General features: G+C 36.9%; 1 pseudogene across 1 annotated transcript; it reads right to left on the bottom strand.

Moving 5' to 3' along the window:
• Positions 1 to 403: 403 nt before the first annotated feature.
• On the bottom strand, positions 404 to 3,106 carry LOC148569314 (uncharacterized; annotated as a pseudogene). The gene is made up of 4 exons (XR_015880744.1): positions 2,740 to 3,106; positions 1,821 to 1,931; positions 1,248 to 1,427; positions 404 to 807 (listed from the first exon to the last, which is right to left on the bottom strand). The product of XR_015880744.1 is annotated as an uncharacterized LOC148569314 (transcript).
• Between the last annotated feature and the right edge of the window lie 7,161 nt (positions 3,107 to 10,267).

Raw genomic sequence — 10,267 nt, 5'->3', positions numbered from 1 at the left:
ATTGTTGAAAAGTATATAAAGGACATGAAATGAGATCATTTGCGTAAATGCCTATATGGTATCGTTATATGAAACAATTACAAGTATATATAAACTTGTGTTAGCTACTTGTACTGGTTAATATTATTTTACTAGTAGAGAATTTTAATTACTTCTAAGATGAGGCAGTAAGATGAAGTCATTTCAAAGCTTGATTGTGCATCTTCTGATGCAAAAGAAAGGAATGAATTGATTTGGACTTGCTACTGATACTTTGTAACATTCTGATTCTAAGGCCACTGTAGTACTGTACCATATAATATAGGATTTTTGTTCAGAAAATTCACCATCCAAAATCTCTGGCTGGTTTTGTTGTTATTTAACTTATTAATCTTCTTATGATAATTTGACTTCTATTAATGCATTGAATCAGAATACCAATACTTTCCTAATATAAAGATCAGAAAAAAGTGCAATTTCAATTACAAGAAGTTACAAAAAGAAAGAAAAAGAATAACTTTGTATAGATCAATATCACAGTTAACATCTCGTTTGGGAGAATAGGTGAACTTTCTGAGTTCCGAATAACCACTCGAAGAGGTGATTCTGATGGTGATGGGTTGAAAGACGTTATCCGGGACACCCCACTCGAACTGTCATAAACCTCTGGGACTTCGACGATGCCATCATCCAGGTACACTACATCCTGCATTGTCAGCTGATGGTACTCCACAATTTCCCTTAGGAAATGGTTTCCCTAGCATATACCTCATTCTCGCCTGCCAAGCGAGCCTTCTCGGCAAGAAGCGTCTCCAGTTGAAACCGAATCTGTACAAGTTACAAAAACATAGCCATATAGGACCTAAAGTTTCATATTTAAATGATCATATTGTTGTTAAAAACACAATGAGTTCTTGGGATATATGCATAACACAGGGTAGTTAGTATATATGCATATAATAAACAATTCCATAGCATGCTTGAAGCAAAAGAAAGCTCTTGCCTTCAACCACTAAATGTGTACCACTTCAACTATCTTTCAATGCTGTATATGATAGGCAAACATGCAATGGTGTAAAAGCTAGAAGGGATGAAAAAAATAATCTCCAGCAAAAATGAGGTTATAAACTTATGAGACTCAGACATATAACTCATGTTTAGATAAAACAACACATGAAATTGGAAGATGCTTTCAAATTTTGTTATGCTTGTATGAGTGCTTCATAGGTGTTGTCATATCAAATTTGAAATAGGGAACAACAAATAACCAATATCATATCATCATCTTCACGGTTCTGTCCCTTAGTGGTAGTGGTACCGCGGTCGCGGAGCATTTTATTTTCTTCTTCTAGTTGAGAACACCTAGCTTTTGCAAAAGCCAAATCTGCTTTAACAGTTTTTAGCTCGCGAAGAAGTAGTTTTGCTTTGGCAGCCGTTGCCATTGCCACCTGCAAGTTGCAACCAAAGCAAAGTGAAATTATGCTTGTTCAGTTACTTAAGAACATAAACATTTTATTCAACTAAACTGTCATTACAAACTCAATTTTCTATTCAGAAATGCTATCAGAAGCGGTTGATAATTCAAAGGAGTAAAAGGTTGAAAACTACACATTAATCCAATGGTTAAAAAACATTATGATGTTCCGCCATAAACTTCTGACAATGAAATTCCGGTTTAGTATTTTTCTTATGATTTTATAATGGTTGAATGTGTCATTACTGATCTGCATAGAACCATCTTATTCAAACTAAAAAAATCTATTAACATCTCTGATATAGCTTATACAGTCTGTGCCTTCACTTAGTGAGGCAAGAACACACGATTACATAGTTGGCAATACTTCTCGAGATGCCTTGAGTTGTGATTCATCGTCCTCGACCCCGTGACTTTTTTTAAGCCGGATTTGAGTCTTCAGTTCTGCTATCTTTCTCTCCACGATCATTCGACCTTCCTGAAGAAATTTGAGAAGCAGCAATGAGATGAACAATGTTATGTTGTTTCAATACTTGAAATGATACAATTCCCATACACCAGATAATGAAGAATCAAATTAGTAGTTAACTATGTGTCTCAGCTAGTTAACAATTCTGTTTTTTTCTAAAAGCAAGATGTTACTACATTGTTACCCTATAATAAAACATCATTAATAGACATAGATCAGGTTTGATGTTTCAAGCGTGGAAGAAACATTTCCCAACTAATTCAAACAAAGCCATGTAACTTGTTATGAACTGTGGACATAAACCAATTCCAAGGTGGAAACATATAAGACAGAGAAGTTACCTCAAAAGCCTTCTCAAAGGTGTCACCTAAGTGATTAAGGGAACTAGTGATTCACCTTTATTTTAATTCATTCAGGGGAAACAAGCTATCAGTTGAAGTATATCATGCAAAAACAAACTGAAATCATGAAGCAATGTACAATATGAAGACTGTAGAAATAAATATAATAGGGGGTGTTTGAGCAAGACAGCAACAAATTGTAAGCCCGGTCATATGAAAACTGTAACATACCCAAGTAGTGCATAGAAAAGATAATAGGGGGTGTTTGAGCAAGCCAGCAACAAATTCAAGGTTCGATGATAATCAACTCTGATGATTTTTAGCAAAGAAAAAAAAATTAAACTCGGTCATTATTCAGCAAGACAGCAACAAATTCAAGATTCAATCACTAACAAATTAATTGATTACCAATTCAACATCATCTCAAGGCAATCTGGGAAAGGGAGAACAGGGGAAGTGATGATGCATGGACTTACCAAGGGCGACTGGGTGACGAAGAGGATCCCAGCCCAGAAGAGGACAAGCGACGAAGCAAGTGACGACCCTACGACGGTCCACGATCCACGGCGACTCGCGACGGCGAATACTTGAAACCAGAAGACGACGGGCGACGACGATCCGACGAGTGCTTCTGTCGCCGGAGAGGAGGAGCCCAGGGAAGGCCGCGAGACGTTGAAACACCGGCGATGAGCTCGATTGCGAGACAAGAGAGGAGAGAGGAGAGAGGGAGAGATCTTGCGTCCGACGCACAGTGAGAAAGATTGATAGATATCGAGCAGAGAGAGAGAGAGAGAGAGGATAGCAAGAGCAGAGAAGAAGATTTCAGAAATATTCAGAGGCGTGAACGATTTTAGTTTTTTTTTTTTTATAATATGTTTAATCCACATTAAGAATAATTTTAATTTTTGTTTTTTTAATATGTTTTTGTTTTGTTGTTTAAATTATTTGAAATTATAAAATTAGAATTAATTGAATTCTAAAATTTGATTAATTTAAAAGGATATTTTTATTTAATTAAATAAAAAAAAGATGTTTAAGTCTTTTTGTAAAATTAAATAAAAAATATATTTTTATTTTTATTTAATTAAAGAGATATTTTAGTAAAAGTGGTGATATAATATATATTTAAAAAAATTAAATGCTGACGTGGAAAATAAATTCTACATGATTTATTATTACTTATCCGTATTTTAAACATATCGGTACGTATGAATTTATCATCATACCGTAGCAAACAATATTTTATTTCAGGGCTAGTCTAAGTGCATGTGTATGGGCAACAAGAGAAAAAGAAAAAAAAAGGAAAAGGCTGTTGTGTCATAGAATTCTCCTTTTATTTGCACTAGTGGAATTACTTGGTAATTGTAGGGCTATCATTAATCTGAGATGCTATGCTTCAGATATTTTCAAGGTGAGTTCTTCTGTGCCTAAGGATTTGGTACTGAAATTGCCGAAATACACAGTATTTGAACGGAGTTTAATTACAATTTAAATTATTAATTTGACCCAGATACCAATTTTTTAATTTGTTTACAATTAAAATTTTTAACGAAAATTTTATTAGAGGTTTGCTTTATTTATTATTGTTTTTTATAAATTTTATAATTCTATTTTTCTGTTTTTATTTAATTATCATTTTGATATTTTATTCGATCTTATCACGTGCATGGCACGTGCATGGCACGGGTAATTACACTTGTTATTCCTCTAGTTTTTACTTTTTGATTAATTTGATCTATCAATTTTAAGGCTAATAAAATTTGTCCTTTTATTGTTATCTAAATAGTAAAGATACTAATATTTTTCCTTTCTTTTTTTTTTTTCACCATGAGAGCGGCCTTCTTAAATTCAAACTTAATCAAATCAAAACAACCATCGACCATCCCTTCTTTCTAAAATAATGTTACAGATGGTGAGAGGATGGCGGCGGGGACTCAGAGGCTTGTGTGAGTGGGATGGAGAGCTTCTGATCTGCTTCTGCAGTGTGTTGGTTGGGAGGGGGAGGCAGGAGAACGAGGAAGTAGATGTTTCCGCGACGGAGTTCAGCGTGGGGAGGAACGATGAGGAGGTTGGGGGAAGAATATTCCTGAGGACATGCTTAGGAGCTCTCATGATGTCAGCAGCCTTGATGGTGCGAGTGGTGATCTCTTCAACTCTGCCATTGGAGTAAACTATTCGGATCACGTCCAGTGCCCCGCATGGTAGGATGCATGATATACATCACCTTATGCTCTTCTTCATTCTCCACATCCTTCCATTTCCTACCCACAATACATACGCTTTCTTCTTTTCTCTTTATATATATTTTTTCTCTCCCTACATTTTTTATTCTAAAACCCACTTGCATTTATCTTCCATATTTAATAAGTTGGCAAATTACATAAAGCACTAAGCAACTAAGCACAATTATGTATGAGAAATGCAGTTAAATGGAAATCACATGATGTACAACCAAAAGCTTAACCCTTCTTAGGTGAAACATCACTTTTTCTTTATTGGATGCCATTCGATCAATAGAGTAAACTAAATTACCAATGTATTCTTAAAATTATTAATTTGACCCTGATACCAATTTTTTAATTTGTTTACAATTTAAATTTTTAATAAAAATTTTATTAGAGGTTTACTTTATTTATTATTATTTTTTACAAATTTTATAATCCTATTTTTCTGTTTTTATTTAATTATCATTTTAATATTTTATTCGATCTTATCACGTGCATGACACGAGTAGTTACACTTGTTTGTTATTATATACAAGTATGACAAAAATTTACTATTCTTTGTCTGTTTTTTTTTTTTCTTTATCATAATATTTTGGTCTGTTTTATTTAGTTGATTAAACAAGTGGATTGAAAAATGGCTTGTTTTCTACTCAAAGTAGAATAAGTGAGATTGTACCTTGAAGAAGCACTATTGGGGCCAACATTAAGCACCATGTTAGGCCCCCACCCCCTCTTTAATCCTATGTACATATGTACATAACACTATTACATAAAAAGTATCTTCAAGCACACGTGTCTGGATTCCATGAAAAACATTGATGCGAACTAGGTATATCCCGGCACGGTCCATTCGTTGAATAGATTATAATATATTAGATTTTTGACACATGACATAGATTAAATGAGTTATATTCTTAAAATTATTAATTTGACCCTGATACCAATTTTTTAATTTGTTTACTAATGAAAAAAAGAAGAGAGCAATCAACATAATCATCAGCCACATATGTGAAATGTGAAGAGTTGGACAGTTAGAAAAATGTTTGTACCTAAAAGTTTAAAGGAAACCCGTTACTATGAAATGATCAATAATGGATTACTAATACTAATCTACACGAAAAGGAGGCGTGAGGGAGTGATCGTAATAAATTGGAACAAAGTCTGGAAAAGAATAACGCACCTCAACACCACCAATGCAAAATAGAACCACCAGAACTTCAATAAACCAGGATGCCATTAATTTGTAAAGCATAAGCAAGAAACAAGAAGCGATCACAACAAAAGAAATTGCTGCCATGGTACTGATTTCTACATAACCAGTAGAACCAACATTCTCAGTATTCAAATATTCATCCGAAGCATCCTGCAAGTTAAACATGACTATGTATCAACAGCTGGATTGATGCCTTTTTAAGTATGAGAAGAAAACTTTCTTTCGAAGGAGCAAAACTAGAACAAAAAATAATAGTATATATATATAAAATTGGCATGAAAAGGAACCAAGTAACCTTTAATAGCTTCTCCCGCTCAACAGCAGCCTCTCTGGTTGTGGTGCATTGATACTCAGCGTGGAGGTAGAGAGCTGCTGATGTACTGCCGCAGCGTGTTGGTTGGGAGGGGGAGGGGGAGGGAGGGGAACGAGCAGGTAGATGTTGCCGCGATGGAGATCAGCCTTGGGAGGAACGATGACGAGGTTGGAGGAAGAATATTTTTTGAGGATATGGTTAGGATGAGCTCTCATCACATCAGCAGCCTTGATGGTGCGAGCAGCTCTTCAATGCTGCCATTGGAGTGAACTATTCGTATCACGTCCAATGCCCCGCATGGTAGGATGCATGATATGCATCCCCTTATACTCTTCATTATTAAAGCTACGTTGGAGAAGAAGATGGGAGTAAAAGTGAAAGTTTGTGTTTATGAGAAGAAGATACGGACCTATATATAGAGATGGGAATGACCGATAGTAAGGGGATGGGAATGACCGATAGAAATGGGGATGGGACATATAATATTTTGTTTCGCATTAGTAAGAAAAGGAAAAAGATGTTGTCTCATAGACTTCTCCTTTTATTTGCGGTGAGTTCTTCCGTGCCGTTCTGAATTTGGAAATGCTCAAATATCCATTAGAATATAGATAAGTGTTATCATGTGGGTCCAACAAAAATGAAAGCTTTTAAACGGAGTTAATTATCTCTTGAAGAACTGGACAAATAGCTTTTGTAAAAGTATGAGGCATTACTATGCTAGCCTAATGAAAGTCTGAAATGCTTTAATTTTTATTTAACTAGTTTTCTCATTACTTTTTTTTTTTGGTGACTGAAATAAATTAAACAAAGAAAAACAAAAGAAACAAAACAAGGAACTGCTTAAATAGAGGGACAGTCCCGTTTAAGACTACTCTTAAACTCCTCCCAAGGTGAAAGAAGCTCCACATGCGAAAGTTGTAACTTCATCGCTATCTTTGCCATAGTATCTGCCACCGTGTTTGCATCTCTCATAATCAAACGAAAGTCAACACGCCAATTCCAATGCATGATATCTCTTATTTTGAGCACCAGTGGATCAATAAACCCAAAACCATCTTGAGTAACAAGATTAAATGCTTCCACACAATCCGTCTCACAAATAACATCCCGTTGACCCACATCCCAAGCTAAGAGATATCCTCTCCAAATAGCAAACAATTCTCCTTGAAGAATACTATTACTCTCAATCATTCCCAAACACCCCCTTTGCCAGCTCCCATTACAATCTCTAATAACACAAGCAAAACCAACACTATCACCCGAACCAAAATAACTAGCATCACAATTAATCTTAAAAGTACTAATGGATGGGGGATTCCAAAAACCATTTAGAGTAGAGGGAAGGGACATACGTTGTAATTCAAAAATATTTCTAAGCTCCTTTTCTGAAGTTAATGCCAGACAAATGACTTTTTCCGGAGGCCAAGTTTCATGGGGATTAAAGATGTCGTTATTCCTTGCTCGCCATATCCACCAAAGTCCCGAAAAGAACTTGAACGGGTGCTCTCTGCTATGATACAAGAACCAATTCTTCAAATCCAAAGGATGACAAGGAATATCCAACCTTTGCCAGACAAGCTGAGCTTTTGGACAATCCCGAATACAATGTATAACCGATTCCTGGCTAGAAAGACATCTTGGACACCTATCCGATGACGACATCCCTCTTCTAAAGCGAAAACTTGCAGTAGGAAGAGCCTCCTTAAGACACAACCAAGCCAAAAACTTATGCTTTTCCGGAACAAGCTGACGCCAAAGCCAAAGCCAATTCTCCCTCTCCTCCCAACCAAACAGCTGCTTACACAACCACAACTAACCATTGCGTGAGTCATAGACTTTGGCAGCAGACCCACTCCAATACCAACCCACTTCTGGACCTGCTTGTTCATCTGGATTGTAAGAGAGAATATTATCTTTCAGATTTTGAGATAAAGGAGAATAAAGAGTATCCAAATGCCACCTACCAACCGACCAAATATCCTGTATCCGGAGATTCGAATCTGAAATATGGACATAATCCATCTCATTAGATAACCGTCCTTCTCTCCTTCAGCTAGAAAACCAAAAATTCTGGTTCAAATCTCCAATACACCAAGCAAACCCATCCTTCAACACTTTCCAAGCCTTGCAAAGACACCTCCAAATGGGAGAGTCCTTGTTCTTAGGATAACTAAAATAGTCATATAGAGATGATTGGTATTTGGCATCCAATAATTGGACCCATAGCTTGTTTGGCTGCTGGAAAAAAGTCCAAACTAGCTTCCCAAGAAGAGCAATATTTACACAATAAGGATCTCTAATCCCCAAACCTCCATATTTTTTTGGAGTAACTAGTACCTTCCAACTAACAAGATTCAATCCTCTTCCATCAACTTGTCCTTTCCAAAGAAAATTCCTCATCATAGACTCCAATTTACTAATGATTCCTTTGGGAAAAATAGAGACCTGCATCTGCTACGTGGGAATAGCAGCGGCAACAGAATTAACCAAGCAGAGTCTACCAGCCCGATTGAGTAAACTCCCTTTCCAGCTTGCTAGCCTACTCCGAATCTTATCCAGGACACCATTGAAAGCTGAACGAGTCACCCTAGAATGGCTAAGGGTAACTCCAAGATACTTGCCCAAATCCTGGACAAATCTGATAGAGGATACCCCAGTGAAAACCTCTTTCCTTGTTGCAGAGACATTCTTGGAGCAAAGCGCTTTAGACTTCTCCACATTAATCTTCATCCCAGATGCTTTGCAAAAAGTCTCTAAAACCAACATCACATTTTGCACTTGTCTCTTTGTAGCTTTACAGAATAGAAGCAAGTCATCCGCAAACATTAAATGGGATATTCTTGGTCCCCCTCTAGAAATAGCAACTGGCTCCCACAAGCCCAAATCAACCTGATGACTAATAAAGCATGCCAGTCGCTCCATACACAACACAAAAAGATAGGGTGACATAGGGTCTCCTTATCTAAGACCTCGGCTAGGAGTAAAGCCATTCAGACGACTCCCATTCCAAAGAATAGATAAGGAAGAAGCAGTGACACAATTCATAATCAAATTAAGTGTAGGAATAGGAAAACCAAAGCTCTTAAGGGTATGAGCTAAAAACCTCCAGTCAACTCTGTCATAAGCTTTCTCCAGATCAATCTTAAAGGCCAGTGTGCCTTTCTTTGATTTAGTCTTCTTCATAAAGTGGAGGACTTCTTGAGCAATAATGATGTTGTCAGGAGTTCCTCGTCCCGGAATAAATCCTCCTTGAAGCGGGCCAACAATCTCCGCAAGATGAGGACGAAGCCTATTAACAAGGACCTTCGTGATGATCTTGTAAACTACATTGTAGAGACTAATCGGCCTGAAATCTTTCATAGATACCGGTGATTCAACCTTTGGAATGAGAACTAGTAAAGTCTCCAACATTCTCGGATCAAGAGTAACACCGGAGAATGCCTGCTTAACCATCTTCCAAACATCAAGACCAATGATCTCCCAATATTCTTTGAAGAAGAAAGCTTGAAACCCATCCGGACCTGGAGCTTTAAAAGAGTTCATGTGAAAAACAGCTGTTTTGACTTCCTCCATAGTAACTGGTGCTGTAAGATTATTGCAAGCTTCCTCATTCAGAGAAGGAAGAGGCACATCACCAAGGCAACCCAAATTAACATCATCCAAATGACAGAATAAGCTTTTATAGAAAGACTCTGCTTCTTGACTCAGAACCTCTGGATCAGTTTCCCACACTCCATCCTTGAGAAAAAGGCCATGAATCTTATTATGCTTCCTTCGCGCAAGAGTTTGAATATGAAAGAATCTTGTATTCCTATCCCCGAACCTTACCCACTGCTCTCTGGACTTTTGGAACCATAGGAGCTCTTCTTGCACTAGAGTATTATTATAATCATCAAGCAACTGTTGCTCTTTCTGACACAAATAAATACTATCCACCACTTCCAAACGCTTTTGTAAATAATTAATCTGCTGCTCTAATTCACATTTCTTAACAAAAATGTTACCAAATACCTTCGAGTTAAACTTTAGTGAATTCTTCTGTACTTCTGAAAGCTTGCCTTGAATTCCTCTATTACCAGACCACCATGACTGGTTCACAATATCTTTATACCCAGGATGAGTAGCCCAAGCAGCAACAAATCGGAAAGGTCGATTTCCTTTAGGCTGAGGACGACCTTTACAACGCACCAGAATAGGGCAATGATCAGACTGAAGCCTATTTAAAACTTCTGCATAAGCCTCTGGAAAGATAG

This window comes from Arachis ipaensis, chromosome B4 (genome assembly GCF_059453495.1).
Source record: "Arachis ipaensis isolate K30076 ecotype BB chromosome B4, ASM5945349v1, whole genome shotgun sequence".
Classification (NCBI taxonomy): domain Eukaryota; kingdom Viridiplantae; phylum Streptophyta; class Magnoliopsida; order Fabales; family Fabaceae; genus Arachis; species Arachis ipaensis.
This window is presented reverse-complemented; position numbering and strand designations above follow the sequence as displayed.